Source organism: Pongo pygmaeus, chromosome 7 (assembly GCF_028885625.2).
Source record: "Pongo pygmaeus isolate AG05252 chromosome 7, NHGRI_mPonPyg2-v2.0_pri, whole genome shotgun sequence".
NCBI classification, from domain to species: Eukaryota; Metazoa; Chordata; class Mammalia; order Primates; family Hominidae; genus Pongo; species Pongo pygmaeus.
This window is the reverse complement of record NC_072380.2, coordinates 32,154,171-32,172,307: the sequence shown is the minus strand read 5'-3', so window position 1 is coordinate 32,172,307 and position 18,137 is coordinate 32,154,171. Positions and strand designations below refer to the sequence as shown.

Genomic DNA, 18,137 nt, shown 5'->3' with positions numbered 1-18,137 from the left:
GCGTGAACCAGGGAGGCGGAGCTTGCAGTGAGCCGAGATCGCGCCACTGTACTCCAGCCTGGGCGACAGAGTGAGACTCCATCTCAAAAAAAAAAAAAAAAGAAAAAGAGATTGTATATGCTCTAAACTTGGTAAATGTAAACACAACTGATTAAACTAATAGAAAGTGAAGCAGGGAAAGAGGACCTGCGACTTGTGGCAATATCTTCACTTTTTTTTTTTTTATACGGAGTCTCGCTCTGTCGCCCAAACTGGAGTGCAATGGCGCTATCTCGGCTCACTGCAAACTCCGCCTCCCGGGTTCACGCCATTCTCCTGCCTCAGCCCCGAGTAGCTGGTACTACAGGCGCCCGCCACCAGGCCCGGCTAATTTTTTGTATTTTTTAGTAGAGACGGGGTTTCACCTTGTTAGCCAGAATGGTCTCAATCTCCTGACCTCGTGATCCGCCCGCCTCGGCCTCCCAGAGTGCTGGGATTACAGACGTGAGCCACTGTGCCTTCACTTTTATAAGAGGGAGTCAATTGAGCTTGATAGGTTAAAAAAAAAAAAAAAAAAAGAATCGACTTCCATGTTTTTCAAGATAACTTTGGATCTTTTAGAAAAAGATACATCTTAAGGTGAAAATAAAACATTTATTTGAGGTCAATAGTTCCTCTAAAAGAAAAATTTGTTTATCCTTCTGTTAAATTAAAATATCAATTATACTATGATCTTACTGTCTGCCTACATCGATGCATGTCTATATATCCATCTATCCATCAGTTCATCCATCTTGCCATTATTTGATCCAGACATATACAAAGAAATATGTCATAGAATTTTATGTATCTAATGGTAATTGTGAGTCTTCCTCTGTGGTTTGAGACTTTTTTTTTACTAGTTTGTTGCATTGTTTTAATAGTTTTCAGCAAAACAACATAATGAGTTTTGCAAAATAAAAAAATGTAGGCAAGCAAAAATGACCAGATGGTAAGTCAGATTAATTCTGAAAAATAGGAATGTAGATTAATTACATTTCAACCTATATATTTCAGCATTTTTAATATTTACAAAGTAAAATGCTCCCTTGATCTCACCAGAGAAATACAAAATGAAAAGTGACAGATCTGTCTCCTCCAACATCCCATTCCCATTCTTCAAAAGTAACCACTGTTAATTGTGTACTCCTCCTTCTAGAAATTTTATTTGTATGTGTTAATATATACATAGACATAGATACAGATATATCTCTTTTATATAATCAGGATCAAACAATTCTCAAATTCTTTCTAAACAGGTTAAAAAACAGTATATAAACTGAATTAATTTGCTTACTGTTCTTTATTTTCTCTATATTTTTGGGATGATTTTCACTCACAGGTTCAATGAAATGGTGGAAAGTTCCTTTTGATCTGTAGGGGATAATACATAATTAAAGAATATTTTACTTCTTATTCTTTTGTGACTGGCTTTCCATTCAGATTTTCAGTTCTTTCTTGATTTCATGTTTCTGAATTTTTGATTCCAGCTTTCTGGCTCCCAGAAAGTGTCAGAGATGCCAATTTACTATGGTGCTTGGTAAAGATGAAAAATCAAGCTTGAGGTAATTTTAATTTAATAAATCTCCATTGGCTCCCAAGGCTATTTCCCAGCCATCTTCCAAAATAAACATAGTGTTATGTAACATTAGTTCCACTCATGATAACTCCATGCCAGAGCACATTAGAACACAGCCAAACACTGTAGCCTTGCTTCCTTCCTCTGCCCTTCCGCTTCCCTTTGCATGCTATGTGGTTTCCCACCCTGTCCACCGCTCAAAACTTAGAACTGTAGTTCCAAGGCTTGGGCTCATTTTCATCTGTTTTCCTGAACTCAAAGTTTCACTTTGCAGCTTTCCATTCACTTCCATTTAATACAGCAGTGATGCTCTTACAGTTTTGCAGAGGAACAAAGTATAAGGCTCTAAATCTCCCAATTCAAGAAATGTATGTAATGGAAGTTTTCAACTGGAATCAAATTTCTGTATTAGGCAGGATCACAGAATGTAACAGGAATTGCCTGAGAAACTGCTTGGAAACCACAGTTTAGGCAGGGCAACTAAGCCCAGGATCGCTCCCAAAAAGGACCTGAAAGACCCATTGATAAGAGGCAGCAGCCAATGCAACCTCTTGGCCGCATAATGTTAAGTGCTCTCTTCTGCCTCCTGCTAGGAGTTACTTCTATGTTTGGGATCCAAACTAACCCAGCGGTATTCCAATGCAAGCAGGGGAACAGGTGAATGTCAAATCAGTGCTGGCTGCAAGGTCACTCCCTCACAGCTCATGTTCTTTTAGGGAGAGGTTACTGCGAATCTGCAGCTGCACTCTTCTGCCAGTCTCTATTTGATGGTAATTAAATGAAGCTTGAGAATCCTACCTCAAGCCTTTTCTTTCTTCCAGAGAAGGCTGAGTGCTGGTTTCTCCACTGCCAGGCATTCTCTCTCCTGGTGTTTTTGAAATCTCAGGACCAATGGGCGTCTGTCTGGGACAAGGCACCGTTTCCCTCTCCTTAACCTTTCCCCTCACAATCTGGAAGGACTGGAGCTGCTTCTGATTTTCAGTCCCAGCAGCTGGCCACCAGTGGGTTCACCTCAGCCATTAAAATGCCAAGTTGAGTTTCTGCAGAAAACCTGGTGACGCTTTGGCCTGCAGCTGCAAGTGGAACAGATGAACTGCTAGCCCAATGCAGAGTCGTCCATCATACTTACTCGCAGCTGTTCCCAAGTTCGTTCACTTCCTTTCCTGCACATTCCAGGATTTTTCTTTGCGGCACTATAAATCAAGTTTCATTCCACTTTTGTGGAATTTTCACTTTTTGTATTTTAAAGGAAAACTTGGAAACTCGATGTCTTATAACATCTTTCTACTCTTGGCCATTTCTTGAACTGTGTGGCCAGGAAATCCGAACAGTGTGATTCAGAAGGAATTTGAAGGGAATTGTAAGGTAACGTGTGTAAAATTACATTACATAGCTAAAATCAGTTACATGTTCCAAATGCAAGCTCTAACGATTCCCTGAGATGGGGTGCAGTTAAATATCCAAATCACTTGATATACATGATTATGAATTAATTTCCAACACTGAATATATGCACATAAATATATTGCATATGCATCTGTCTCAGTAGAGTAAAAGGTATATGGTACAAATATATGATAATCCAAAAGGCTGTACAGAAGCAAATTTTGAAATCTATGCTCCCGTGCACATTAAACTGTGAGTCTGTTAAATCTCCTTATTGTTGAATTATAGAGATAATAACATTTAGCATAGACTCTGTGGTTCAATGATTAAGTGAATTAAAACAAAATGTTCAAATATTGAGGTATTGTGGACTCATTCATTTCATACATGAAATGATTGTACCAGGTACAGTGAAAAAAATATATACAATTATGAGGTCTTGAGCTACAATTATTTTTTATCTAAGGACTAACATTAAACAGGTCCAGTTGATTGTATACATCATATAAAATGGAGTTGTCAATTAATATGTCAATAAAATTTCAGATAAACAATGTCCTATTTACTCTGAATAGTTCCGTCTCCCTTGCTGTTAGTAGATTGCATTAGATTTTAGAATAAGTTGCATGTCTTGTAATTTGAATATACTTTAGACCACTTAATAGAGCTCTCTGATACTAGATTTACCTTTAAGTATCAAAATTTCAGCATTACAGGTCTATTTGCATGTGTGGCTCATGTAAAATAAATCATCTGATTTTTTAAGCTTGGCACAGAGGAAGAAATAAAGGCTCTGGTAACATGACTGACAGACTCACTGGAAGCAGTCCCATCTATGTATTACACACATTGACTAATAAATACTTTCAAGTGAATTAAATTAAGAGTTAGAAGAGTCAGAGAACACTCCGACTTAAGCAATAAGTCAAGCAAAAAACTCTCTCTTTACCTCATGTCTACCTCTGAAATTCACAGGGACAATTTTACCCTTTGCATAGAAGATTTAAAGCCCCTAAATAACAGTCATGAGATTAAATGCCCTTTAGTATATATGACTAAGAATTTATAAAGGTATAGTTTAAGACCTGATATAACAACAACAACAACAAAATACCTGGAAAGTTTCACTTATAAAAGTGCTCAGACCCAAATCTAGAACAATAAATAGAAAAACACCAACCACTCCTGCCTCTGAAAGCCTCCAAATTGCCATTGCTAACTACGGATATCTGGCAACTAAGTTAATTTACAGGTAAGAAAAAAAACAAAAGAGAAGAAGGAAGAAGGAAAGGAAAAAAATGTTAACATTGTTTTCACTATGTTGTGCAATTAATGAAAATAATACCAATGAATATTAATTTGCATTCTATTTTAAATTTAGAGTAAATGTTGTATGTCCATGTAGCCAGGTAAAAATAATTTGAGTTAATAAAATATTAAGATTGATAGATACTTTTTTTATGATTCTGAAGGCTTTTAAGTGTCATGCTATGTCTCAAAGTTATATATGTTCACATGTCTGGTTACACATTAGTAGAGCTTTTTCAACTTTTTGCAATGCTTTGAATATGGTTGGTTTGTTCTAATCAAAACTCATATGAAATTTGATCCCCAATGTGGAGGTAGGGCCTATTGGGAGGTGTTTGGGTTATGAGGGCAGATCCTTCATGAATGGCTTGGTGTTGTTCTCCTGGTAGTAAGTTCTCACTCTCGCAAGACTAAACTAAATTAGTTATTGAGGAAATGGTTTAGTTTCCACCAGAGTGGGTTGTTACAGGGCTAAGAAGCCCCGCAAACTTTCCCCTCTTCGCACATGTCTGCATCCTCTTTGACTTTCTCTGTCATGTTATGATGCAGAATAAAAGCCTCTGCCAGAAGCCAGGGTCATGCCCTTGAACTTCTCAGCCTGCAGAACTGTGAGCTAAACAAACTTCTTTTCTTACAAATTACTCAGTCTCAGGTGTTCTTTTGTAGCAATACCAAACAGACTAAGGCATTTTTTCTGAAAAAAAAAAAATCAACTTTGAATATACTTGGAATGTTAAGTTAACTATAGCAAAATTATGGCAAAATGTAGTGCTGTTTAAATGGCAGCTTAAACATATAACGCAATTTCAAGTTTGAAAATAGTAACATACTTGTTTTCTCTAAAGCAATAAATGTATATTTATTGAGACAAGGCATTATGCTAGTTGCCTTAAGAGATTCAAAGAAATTTAATACAAATACATGCTATCTTTGAATTTGTGTTCATAGAGTAGAAGCAATTCATATAAAAATTGCTTAAAATTTAAAGCAATACATGGTATATCCCAGATAAATGAATAGAAACTAAAGCATTATAACAGTTCATAAATTATGCTTTCCTAACAAATATTTTCTAGAGTTGAAAGTGAAATACAAAGATATTCTGAAATGCAAGTGTTTGCTTTATAAGCAATGAAATATTTGTTATACATTATCCTTTTCAGCAAGGAAGAATCATGTAGAGGCCAAAGAAATTCAATTAAGCTTGAAATAGCCAAATGTACATTGTTGTTTTTTACTAAATACAAACTATGGTTTCACTAGAGAATTAATAACATGATACCATAGACTGAGTGCATTTCTGATGGTGGGAACAAGACAAGGATGTCTATTATCACCAATTCCACATTATACTGGAATGAAGCATTGCAATCAAGCAAGGAAAGGAAATAAAATGCACAAAAATTGGCAAGAAAAAATAAAACTATCATTATTTACACATGACATGGTCATAAACAATACTAAAGAAACTATGACTAATAAGGGAAATTAGTAAGGTTGCTGGCTAGGCCAACATACAAAAATTAATTGTATTTCATATCCATGAATTTCATATATTAACAATAAAAATTACAGTGAGATAAAAATACCATTTAGCATAGCATCAAAAACAAATACTTAGGAATAAATCTAATGAAACATGCATAATACATCTATTCCAAAATAGAACACATTAGTGAAAGAAATGAACTAACTAAATGCAGATGTTATTCCATGTTAATAGACTGCAGAACTTGATATATTGTTAAGATGTCAATTTCCAACAAACTTAAACTCATCCACGGGTTTAATGCAATAGCATTCAAAACCCCAGCAGATTTATTTTGGGGGGTAGGCATGGGGAGGAGGTTGTCAAGCTGATTCCAAACTTATTTAAAAATGGAAATAATGTACAATAACAAAGACAATCTTAAACATGTACAAGAAGCTGGAGGAGTTTGATAATGAGTAAAGATAACAGAATAGACCAAACGAGCATAATAGACTACAGAAATAGACCTGGAGACCCACAGTGATGATATAGTCACCACTGCAAATCAATGGGAGAAAAGGATAGTCTTTTCAATAAATGGTACTATAGCACTGGTTATCTGGTACTATAGCAACTGTGTGGAAATAAAAACCTTGATCCCAGTTGCATATCATAATTAAAAGTAAATACCAGGTGGATACATATCTAAACACAGAACTAAAACACCAACCATCTAGAAGTGTAGAAAAATATCTTTGTGATTTGGCAGGTAAGCAAAGTTTCAACAAACAAACACAAAGAACTAAACACAAAAAAGGAAATTATAAATTGGCCCTATCCAAATAAAGAACTTTTGTACATCAAAAGACATTATTAATAAAGTGAATAGGCAAGCCATAGAGTGGAAAAACATATTACACAGTACCTGTACACATACATTACAAAGTACCTGTAAGCAGAATATAAAAAGAATTCCTCCAGGCCAGGCACGCTGGCTCGTGCCTGTAATCCCTGCTCTTTGGGAGGCCAAGGCAAGCAGATCACGAGGTCAGGAGATCAAGATCATCCTGGCTAACACGGTGAAAACCCGTCTCTACTAAAAATACAAAAAATTAGCCAGGCGTGGTGGCGGGCGCCTGTAGTCCCAGCTACTTGGGAGGCTGAGGCAGGAGAATGGTGTGAACCTGGGAGACGGAGCTTGCAGTGAGCCAAGATTGCACCACTGCACTCCAGCCTGGGCGACAGAGTAAGACTCCATCTCAAAAAAAAAAGAACTCCTCCAAATCAATTAAAAAAAAAAAAAAAAAAAAGATGAACAAACCAATTTTTCAAAGGGCAAAAAATCGAAAGAACATCTTCACTAAACAAATATTAAAACAGCTGAGGCCTATGAAAATGTCCCAAACATCATTAGTCATCAAGAATATGCAAATCAAAAACCACAATATGATACCAACTTACATCCACCAGAATGGCTAAAATTAAAAATACTGACAATATTAAATGTGGAGCACCTGGAACTCTCATACATTGTCAGTGAGAATATATAAACCAGTTCAACCATTTTGCAAGGGTCTGGCAGTACCAACTACAGCTAAATATACATCTACCTATAGCAATTCCACTTCTATCAGTACACATGCCCACCAAAAGACATATACAAGAATGCTTATATCAACTTTATTTGTAACAGCCCTTGGCTGGAATCATCCCATATCTCCATCAACATGACAGTGAAAAAACAACATACACTTCATACATTTAGTGGAATATAAAAGAACATAAAGTACTGCTATGTGAAAGAAAATAGATGAAAATAAAACGCATTTTACTCAGAGAAAGAAATAAGATACAAAGAGTACATATTTTCTTCAACAATCTGTTTTTGGCTCAGAAACAGACAAAATTAATATAGGGTAACAGAAGATACAATAGCTATTACCTTTAAATATGTAAAACATTTTCAAGATGTACTACTTAATATTGGTGTACTTTACTCAATATAAACAACAAATCAGTTAAGAAAAGGAATCCTAAAATGATGAGATAAAATAATCTACCTTTCAGTTGAACACTTAAGAAGTGAATAGTTCAGTTAATTCTCTGATCAAGTAAAAGTTGTTTCCCCTCAATATTCTTCTAAATTACATTAGACAGAAGTATAGGAAGGAACGATGTAAGGGAAGAATAGGGCAATTGGGGTTGAAATACTTTTTAACTTCACTTAGAAAAAACTGGACAACCTATGCATGTGTCTGTGATATTATAAAACACGTACCTGGTCTTTGACATCATTTCCTGGCATACAATCCTAAAATCCTTAGGGTCTCCAAAATGATATCTTTTCATATTCTAATGATTTGACTGAGGACTGGCAACCCCTAGGTAGCTTTAGGATGGAGACTGGTCACCGAAAGTTGACCAAGGCAGAATTAGAAGGTTGGGATTTTCAGTCCCACCCCCAACCTCCAGGGATGGGAGAGAGGCTGAAAGTTAAGTTGCTCACCAATGGCCAATGGTTTTGTCAGTCATGCTTTTGTAATGAAGCCTCTGTAAACACAAAAAAGACTAGGTTCAGACAACTTCTGGATAGCCGAATGTGTGGAGGTTCCTGGAGGGTCGTGTGCCCAGGAGGGAAGCTCCACATCCTTTGCCCCATGTCTTTCCTTACGTATCTTTTCATCTGTACTGTGTAATATCCTTTACAACAAACTGAGTCACGTCTTTTCCTGAGTTCTCTTAGCTACTCTAGCAAATTCACTGAACACAAGGAAGGGGTCATGGGAACCCTGATTTGTAGCCAATTGGTCAGAAGCACAGGTAAAACAACCTAGGGCCTGTGACTGCCATGTGAAGTGAAGGGTGGTCTTGTGGGAATGAGCCTTTAAGCTGTGGGATCTGATGATATCTCCACCCAGGTTGTGTTGGAATTAAACTGGAGGACACCCAGCTGGTGTCTGCTGCAGAACTGATTGATTGCCTACTGCTTGTTGGTGTGGAGAAGCCGCTACACATTTGGTCACAGAAGTCTTCTGTGTTGATTGTTGTGGTGTGAGAGCTGAGGGAAAATAGTTTGTGTTTTTTCCATTCCGAGTCTACAATACAGTTTTTCCACTCCGAGTCTACAATACAGAGTACAACTAAATGTATCAAGTTCTAATGTTGTTTCTATTTGTCCTTCCAAATTGCAAAAATATGCAGAGATAAGGCTTTTCTGGGTACTTTTAATGTACTTTTTCTGAATGTCAACTGTAAAATGAAGGAAATAGCTAAGATCTTCAGTGCAGAGAGCATAAGCTAGTCATAAATAGTAACCATTCCAAAATTTTCCTCTCTGTTTTGAAGCTTTAACATCTTCTGAATTAATATGTTTCTTAGAGTTTGGAATCCTACAAATAGTATTCGTGCTTTTGATGGCATTTCTCTGGAAAATTTTGGAGAGAAATATAAAATGGCAAACGATGGTATGACTCTTGGAGTGGCTCTGCTGCTGAAGTGTCACTATTCATTGTACAGGCTGTGCTCACACAACAGCCTCTGATTGGGATAATTTTATTGTTATTACCAAGTCCAGTTACCTACCACCATCTCCAAATCCTTTCTTAAATTTTTTTTCATGTTTTCTATTCATAGAATCGGGCCTTTATTATGGCTGGTTATTATATCCAACGTTTAAATTGGGAATGGAAATGACTGAGAATAAACAATGAAAAACTGTAGATTTGATGGTACAGAGAAAGATAAATTCTCAAATTTTTTTCTATTATCATCCTAAGAAAGTATTAACAAATGAAAGACAGAACAAAATTCATTGTGTAACATATGCCTGCTATGTTTTTAATATAAAAATAATTCAGGCAATCTCTTGTAATTTTTTGAAGTAGAATCTGAATTATATTGGTCAAAACAGCTTGATAATTATTTTCTGATTATCTTCCTTAAAATGGCTTAGTGACATATATATATATATATTTAAAGCACTAAATAAATTATTCCATGTGGCTCCTGCAGACAGAATTAAGAAGTTACAGAGGCCAGTCACAGTGGCACACACCTGTAATCCCAGCACTTTGGCAGACTGAGGCAGGAGGGTTGCTTGAGGTGAGGAATTCGAGAACAGCCTGGGCAACATAGCAAGACCCCATCTCTACAAAAAAATAAACATAAATAAAAGAAGTTGCAAGAATATATATATATCTTTTTTCCAAACAGACTTTGAGAGATTTATTTATACCTGAAACAGGCTGCCCCTCAAAGCAAGACCTCCATCACTGGACATCTGAATGTTATGCCTACCTATCTGAATGTTTCATATTTTGGATTTGTTTTTCCAAAGAATATAGAAGGCTAAGTATTTCATTTCAGACTGACCTCAATACATGCCTTCACATGTTGTACTACAATGTCAAATACAGAATTGTAGAGCTGCTATCAGTGAAGCATTGTTTTTAATTAAATTCTTATATTGTATTTGAAAACATAATGCAAGTTTAGATTAAAATTGACTAATATATTCAAAATAACTCAGAATGAAAAAAAAAAAAAAAAGAGGAAACTTCTACATTGAGGAAGCACCTGGGGTATCCAGCCAGATTCCGTTAGGCTTTTGAGGATAGATGTAAAGTGGCAAAGGACTTACGTGAAAACTAGATCAGATAGAGTCAGGACATCACTTATGAAAGTGAGGCATAGCTGTTTGTAATTTTTTGTGATGCTTATGTAGCTTTCTTATGTTTATAAGATTTGATTTGACATCTCTAAGAAATAGAGATTTACGTGCGCACAAGTGTCACCTTCAGGTTGGGGGTTGCACTACCATGTTATACATACACATCAGTGTATGGATAATTCAAATTTGCCAAGGAAATATCATTAAGTGCATTGTTTACTGAGCAATTCAGCACTGCCTGTAGAATTTAGGGCTAAGAAAAAGTTTTTGCTTCCCCTAAAGAACTACAATGCTATTTCCTTTGTAATAGTAAAACTTTTCTGACCAAACAGGTACCTCCTTTCACTTTGGTTTCCAGGAAGCTAAGAGACAAGCTGGAAGCTCAACTGCATCTAATGGACTTTCTTATTTTTTCCTGCTACGATGTTTCTGTTTATATTCATATACACCATGGCTATTACACTATTTAGCCATTTCATCACAGTTTTTTTGTTTGGGGGCTTGTGCAAGCTGTCTAAAATATTTTATGGTATGAGTTGAGGAGAAATAATTCATTTACTGATGAGAAATAGTTGAGAGGCTGTATTTGTTTGCTGGGGCTGCCATTACAAGCACTACAGACTGGATGGCCTAAACAACAGAAATTTATCATCCTGCAGCTCTAGAGGTCAGAAGTCTGAAATCAAGGTGTTGGCAGGGTTCGTTCCTTTTGCATGCTGTGAGGGAGAATCTGTTCAGGCCTCTCTCCTGGCTTCTGTTGATTTGCTGGCAATCTTCAGTGTTCCTTGGCTTGTAGCTGGATCACCTTGATCACTGCCTTCGTCTTCTTGTGGACGTGTCTGTCTCTGTGTTCAGATTTCCCCTTTATATACAGATACATTCATGTGAGATTAGGATATATCCTAATCACCTCATCTTAAGTTGATCATCTGCAAAGACCTTATTTCCAATTAAGGTCACATTCACAGGTGTTGGGATTTAAGACTTCAACATCTTTTTTTGGGGGGGTTGGGGGGCTCAAAATTCAACCCGTAATAGAGGTTATGCAAAGAGTGAGAGGACAAATTGGAAAAAAATCAAGTCCTTGTGAGTTCAAAGTCTATATTTTTTCCTAATCCAATGTACAAGCTTCTTTGCACCTCCTCCTTTCAATTCAGCTTGGGTATTCTTCTGTTATCTCACCCTACCTATGTGTTCCTTGGCTCTTCTAGTCTCTCTAGCACTTGGCTTACCAGATCAAGCATTTTTAGCAGGATGAATTTTTCATCTCAGACCAAAATCTCCTTAAGCTGATAAGCAAATTCAGCAAAGTCTCAGGATACAAAATCAATGTGCAAAAATCACAAGCATTCCTATACACCAATAACAGACAAACAGAGAGCCAAATCGTGAGTGAGCTCCCATTCACAATTGCTTCAAAGAGAATAAAATACCTAGGAATACAACTTACAAGGGATGTGAAGGACCTCTTCAAGGAGAACTACAAACCACTGCTCAAGGAAATAAGAGAGGACACAAACAAATGGAAAAACATCCCATACTCATGGATAGGAAGTGTCAATATCATGAAAATGGCCATACTGCCCAAAGTAATTTATAGATTCAATGCTATCCCCATCAAGCTACCACTGACTTTCTTCACAGAGTTAGAAAAAACTACTTTAAATTTCAAATAATTTGTAAAAGAAAAGGTGATGTGAGGCCCGAGAAATACAGCCACCATCTTGATTTTATTATGACAGCTGTAACAGTTGTCATCACAGGGTCACAATTTTTCCTACTTCGAGTTGGTGAAGACACAGCTTTTTTCTTTTTATGTACAATGCATTGTGTCTTTCTCATGACTCCCACCTTCTGTGTGGCATTGGTGATGACAGTGGTGAATAGCGAGGGAATAGGATTAGGATTAGTCTATCATGTCAGTTTAGCTTAATCCCATCATTTCCAATTTTTCTGTCTTTTCTCTGTTCCCCTCAAAGATTGCATTGAGTGTACAGAATGTAGCGAGTTTCGAGATGACAGGGTAGTGGACAGACAGGGTTTCCAAATCTATGGGAATCTGAGATCATGCCAGTCCCTGGTGTAGGTTCTCTCCTGTATGGCGCCCTACCTGGGATCTGATGCTGGAATCTGGTGGCCAGTCTCTTATAGTTTAATCAGGGCTGGTGGTTCTCTGTGGAGGCCTTGGCCTGCCTTCATTTCATACTGGCACAGCTTAGCAGTTATCACCTTTGTATTTTATTTAGGCAACCCAGGAACTTTTCAGTCCCATCCATGCCAGTTATTAGCAGGCATGCTCAAGAAAGCTAAGCACCAACATTTTCTCTGTGCCTATCTACATGACATCACTGGGATCACTTTGATGCTCTGTCTCCCTTTACCCAGTGGGTATAGGGTCGGTCAGCACAGTGGTTCGTCTTCCTGGTGCTGGTATTTCATTTTACTAATTTAAATTTCTTTCCAGTCTTGGACACAGTCTGGAAAGGAAGACTGTCCTGTTCTTCCTACCTTCCTGTCCTCCTCTCACATTCCTCAGAACAGAAGGGATGACCTTCTGCCTCCTTACTTTCTCCATCCCAGCAAGTCCTCCTGCAGGACTTGTGGTCTAGTTTATCCATCAGGCATCTTGATAATTGATTGAATAAAGACTTTTCCCTGTTGACAGTTTGGCTTTTATGCCTACTGTCTAGCCATTCACTGAAAATTCCCATTAGGGATGTTAAAAAATGGTTTCATCTCTTTCTCGTTCAATTTCTCTGGTAACAGTCCTGAAGCACCTCTCTCCATGGTGGATGCTTCAGCTGAGTTGGGAGAAAGTTATACATTCACAAAAATGTGGAAAAAAACAGTTATCTTTCTCCCTCTCACACACAAATACACATAGCCCACCAAATATTATCTCTGTTATGTAATAATAATTGATACCACTTCTGGAGCATGTGCTAAGGTGCCAAACATTGAGCTAGGCACGTGACATATATTATCTAATTTAATCCTGTTAACAACTCTAAAGTATGGTTCTTTTTTAGTCCAATTTTCCAGTTGAGGAAGCTGAGCCTTAGAAGAAAGCTACGTTTTTCCCCCATGTTCAATTAGCTACAAATGATGGAGACAAAATGTAAACCCTGGTAATTCTCCACTTTTGCTTATTTCCATCTAGAAAAAAACCTCTAAGTACTGAAAAGCATTGTACCTTCTGATCTCATTATAATTCTTAAGAAGCTGCCATTCTTGTAAAGCAATTCCACATAGTCTGTCCTATCCTCTCCTGATATTTTTAGTATGCCTAAAACTATTTATGGCCAGCAGTTCCATGGGCTACCCTCTCCCTTGATGTCACTGTGTTCCTAAATATCATCTGCAACCCTCTGCACCTAATTCAGCCACTGATGCTCATCTTCTCTCTACAAAGATTAACTGTCATGCATGCCCTGTTGTCCAAGCATTTTTCATGCCTGGAAAATAAAACCATCATCAATAACCTATTAGCATTCAGCAGCTTCAGTGAAACAAAAATAAGGGACTAACTGTTTTAGGTCCAAAATTTATAGAACCTCAAATGCAAAGAAACTCACAAAGAGGGGTTTGCTTGCTTCCAACAGAAAACTCTTGCTTTCCTCCCGAAGCTGATCCACCTCTAATATGGCATCTTAGGCTTAAGACCTACAAGTGAGACTGGTCAAGAAAGACTTTGTGGCCTTCTATGAATTTCTGTTTGCCCATTAAATTTTTCCCCAGTCTCTCTCACACTTGATATATGTAAATATTTTGTTTACTGGAAATCTTACCTTTGACAGGTGGCGATTCTAGCTGCCACCAACTGTCAGGGTTTAATTCCAAAACAAAAGCTCACTTAAAAGTAAGCACAAGCTATGAATAAAATAGTGAAAAAGTCTCGTTTAATATATTTTAGAGGTTCAGTTACTCAGAAGCCTCCAGGTAAATTTCCTAGGCTCCCAAGCTTAGCAGTGAAAAGACCAGGCATGCCTCAGCCCCACCCTGTTCTCCTGACTTTCTATTGCTTCCATTTCAACTGTAAACTCTGGAGGAGAGGGAGAGTGGTGCTCAGGAGAACTGTCCACAAACAACATTTTGTAGCATCAGAGAGCAATCTGGATAACAAGCCATTTTGATTGCAAGGTACAATTTTTTGACCAAAAACAATAATTGTCAGCTGCAAAAGTGACAGGACATGACTACAGAAAAGAGTGGATTAAAGTCCAGTGTCTGATAAAAGGGCTTTTAGATTTGTACTGTCATCATTCTGACATTTTGATGAATGCGTAACCTTACAAAATGGGCTGGAGGTTGAAGTGTTAGTTATGGGATACGTAAAGGCTGCTGCTGTTGCTTTGCGACTTGAACATGAACGTGCAAATGGAACCTACCTCTTGAAGGATGCTCTAAAACCTTGGGCTTGCTAAATCAGCTGTCATTGTAAGAAAACTTAATACTTGAATGTTTGTGGTCCTAGTTTGAAAAATACCTGCAGATTCCACAATATGCAAAAGAAAACAGGTTCATGAGCTCTGCAGGAGATGCACACATTTTTCTTTCAAACTTCCGCAATGACATCGTAGTGAGACGCCATAGAGGTTTGCCATAACAAAACAATGTTTATGTGTAATGTGTCTGCCATTTCCCACCATTCATTTCACTTTTGTATCTTATTATCATGGTTTGGCCCGCCAATGATTTCAAAGATTGCTTCCCTATTACTAATCTGATATTACTTTTTAAAGCAAACACCTAAAAAATCTAATCGAATAAGGGAGAATTCTTGTGACAAGGCTGAATACTCAGCTTCTAGTTGCAAATGATTTGTATCATCCCTCTGAAACATTATAGGACATCATATTTGGTACATTAAGTTCTGCAAGATAAAACACTGTATATATTTCCTCTTACTCTGATGACTGTAACTCTCTAAAGGTAACACCAGGCCCACCTAACGATATCAGAAAAATGCATCAATGTTAAGCAGTAAATTATTTTCAGATAAAACAAATTCTCTGGAGAACAGGTAATGAAGGGTAATGCTGGGAGAACCAAATCACTAAAATGAAGAAGATAACAGAGTAATAACCCATTTCAATTTGACTGATTGACACTTTAAGCAATAAAGAAAGGAATCACATTAATGGCATGATAAAAATTGCCATTCTCTTCTATTATGCAATACGGGGATTAAAAAAAAAAGTAATGTACCAAGTATGTGTTCCATTTGCCTGAAGTTAATAGTTGATTTCAGAGAAAGCAGGGACTGTACACTGTAGTTTTCTTTATTGCCCCATTTCTAGATATAAGAAAAATTAATGGATGGAGGATGGAGAGAAGTGAAAGGAAGGATATATTGTAAATCTAATCTACCAGGATCACCTACATGGGTTTGCAAAACAACCTAATGGCGTATTCCATGTATATTACAAAATACATAAATTGTTTACTTTGTTTTCTTTTAGGATACTGCATGTTGGACCCTATGAGGACATTTGTTTTACACTAATTATGATGTGCTTTCCATTCTGTGATAACAAAAAGATATTTAGCCCACCTAATTTGGGGTATGAAGTAATTAAGAATAAGACCCAAGCTATTGTGGCAAGAGCCTTGTGTGCTGAAGGTGCCCAGGAAATGCAGTCATACCCATCATTGAGAGAATCTGCTTTTAGCTCAGCCTGCAAGCAGCAGGTGACCACCCTCCAAAGAGAGATTACTTCACCTTCTCTACGATGAATGTCAAGAAAATGTTGATCCTTGCCATAATACACAGCTGACAAAGGAACCCCAAAAAGAGAGTGCGGTGGGGAGGGTAGGCAGAGGAGGACGGGAGGGATGGGAGGGCTGCAGGGAGAGAAAGTGCATAAACTGGACCAGTTATTGTCCCTCAAAAGTCAATAAGGCCTCTGACATTGGTAGAGCATATTGGTCATTAGGAACAATAAACTCCAACATAATTAGCTGAAAAAGAATTAGACATTTAAGCAAATCTATAAACAATGGCTAAGATCTAGTCTGAAGAGTCTAAACTAAGAGCTGACATCCTGATTCGAAGAGTAAAGCTCCTTCGCCTTCACAATTTTGCTAAAAGGTCACTATCTCAATGAGCCATACCTAGACTATTAGAACTTTTTTAGCATCCTCTACCTGCCAAAACCCTACCCTCTTTCCTGCTTTATTTTTCTCATTTGTATATATTACCTTATATAATATACTTATTTCCTTATTTTATGTCTCCCCCAACTAGAATTTTACTTCCTGCACAGCAATGGCCTGTTTTGTTCACTGCTGGGCCCCTAGCACCTAAAACAGCATCTGACGTAGAGTACATACTCAAATGTTGACTGACTGATTGCACGAATGTAAAGTTAACCATTGTGTATACAACTGGGAATGAAATATACCTTAAAATCAGCAGACTATGTTTTATTCACATAGAAACAGAAGAGGAAGATGAAACTGTTGGAGTAGGGGAATGATGGAAGCAAGGAGAGGTGATAGTCACTGTGGTTCCTATCAAGTTCTACACAACTACTGGGATCACATACAGTCATATCATACAACACAAATTTCTCAAGAATCTTACAGGTGGATTGCATTTATCATCTTGAGTTTATAAGAGAGTCAGAGGAAGCTCCCTAAAAATAACCAGTGTGACTAAGGTCACCTATTTAGACCTGGAAGTCATCAACAGGTTCACCTGTGCTGAAGTGAGTACATCTTCAAAAATATCCCACCTGTGACCTTCTGGATGTTTGGATATACGTGGATATACCTGGATAAGGGTGAAGAAGGAGAGATGAGTGATGTGCAGATTTTCCCAGTGCTTCTCTGACATTATGACAGTGATAGAAAATAACTATGACACAAGATTAGCAGGCACAAATGATATTCAACTTTGCAGATTTTTCTGGAGCTTTGAGTCACAGAAAGAGAAAAGACATTTCTTCAGGTTTACGCAGCTCTTCAGAAAACTAGCAGAGGGTCCCCCTTTCCAATTTATCCTAAGGATAATTAGTATCATACCAATAATAAACTTGACATAATCTGGTAAATTGTTCTCAAATAAAAATGTCACTTCTGTATTAGGAGTCATTGAAAACTTTTCAAGTTTTTGGAAAACACTCCAGTCTTCTTGTCTAACACATACATGGATATTAGTGTAAAATATGTACTATACATATATATGTATATATATTCACTACTTATATAAATACATAATATTCTAATCAAGAAAATACTTAATATTTGAAATATTCATGCTGAGAAACTGAACTAGGCAGATTAAAGCTTACAATGAATTGATTTCCAAGCAAAGCTATTTTTTTTCCTAGCAATGGCAAAGAAGTGCTTTCTTTTGTTTCTCTTATAATTAAACTTGTTTGAAACTCCCGAAGAGGTGTGAATGGAATAGTTATACATGTGTAACAGCTCCTTGGTGTCTGGGCCTCAATGGATCTCAGATTCAGTGGGGGAAAGTCTGAGTTCAAACTAGCTTCAATAAAGTCATGCAATCGACACTCTGGGAAAGCGTACTCTAATAAATATGTGAAAGAACAAAAGTGAGCCGACACTCATCTTCACTAAGCAGCCTATTCGCTGCAGAAATAGGATATGTCTTAATGCTTCAGAAGACTCCATCAACAGACTCATTTTTTATAAGAACTGCAAAATGGATAATGAAATAGCAAAAGAAATATACCAGT

General features: G+C 37.2%; 1 protein-coding gene and 1 long non-coding RNA gene across 2 annotated transcripts in view; both read right to left on the bottom strand.

Annotated features, from left to right (window-relative positions):
* The window catches only part of LOC129042239 (uncharacterized), a 114,472-nt gene extending 114,039 nt beyond the window's left edge, over window positions 1–433 (bottom strand). Inside the window, exon 1 of the long non-coding RNA XR_008504081.1 lies at window positions 405–433. This is a non-coding gene — a long non-coding RNA (uncharacterized LOC129042239). The remainder of the gene's footprint in view (window positions 1–404) is intronic.
* Window positions 1–18,137, bottom strand: part of NRG1 (neuregulin 1) — a 1,130,429-nt gene that overhangs the window by 748,646 nt on the left and 363,646 nt on the right. The window lies entirely within an intron of this gene.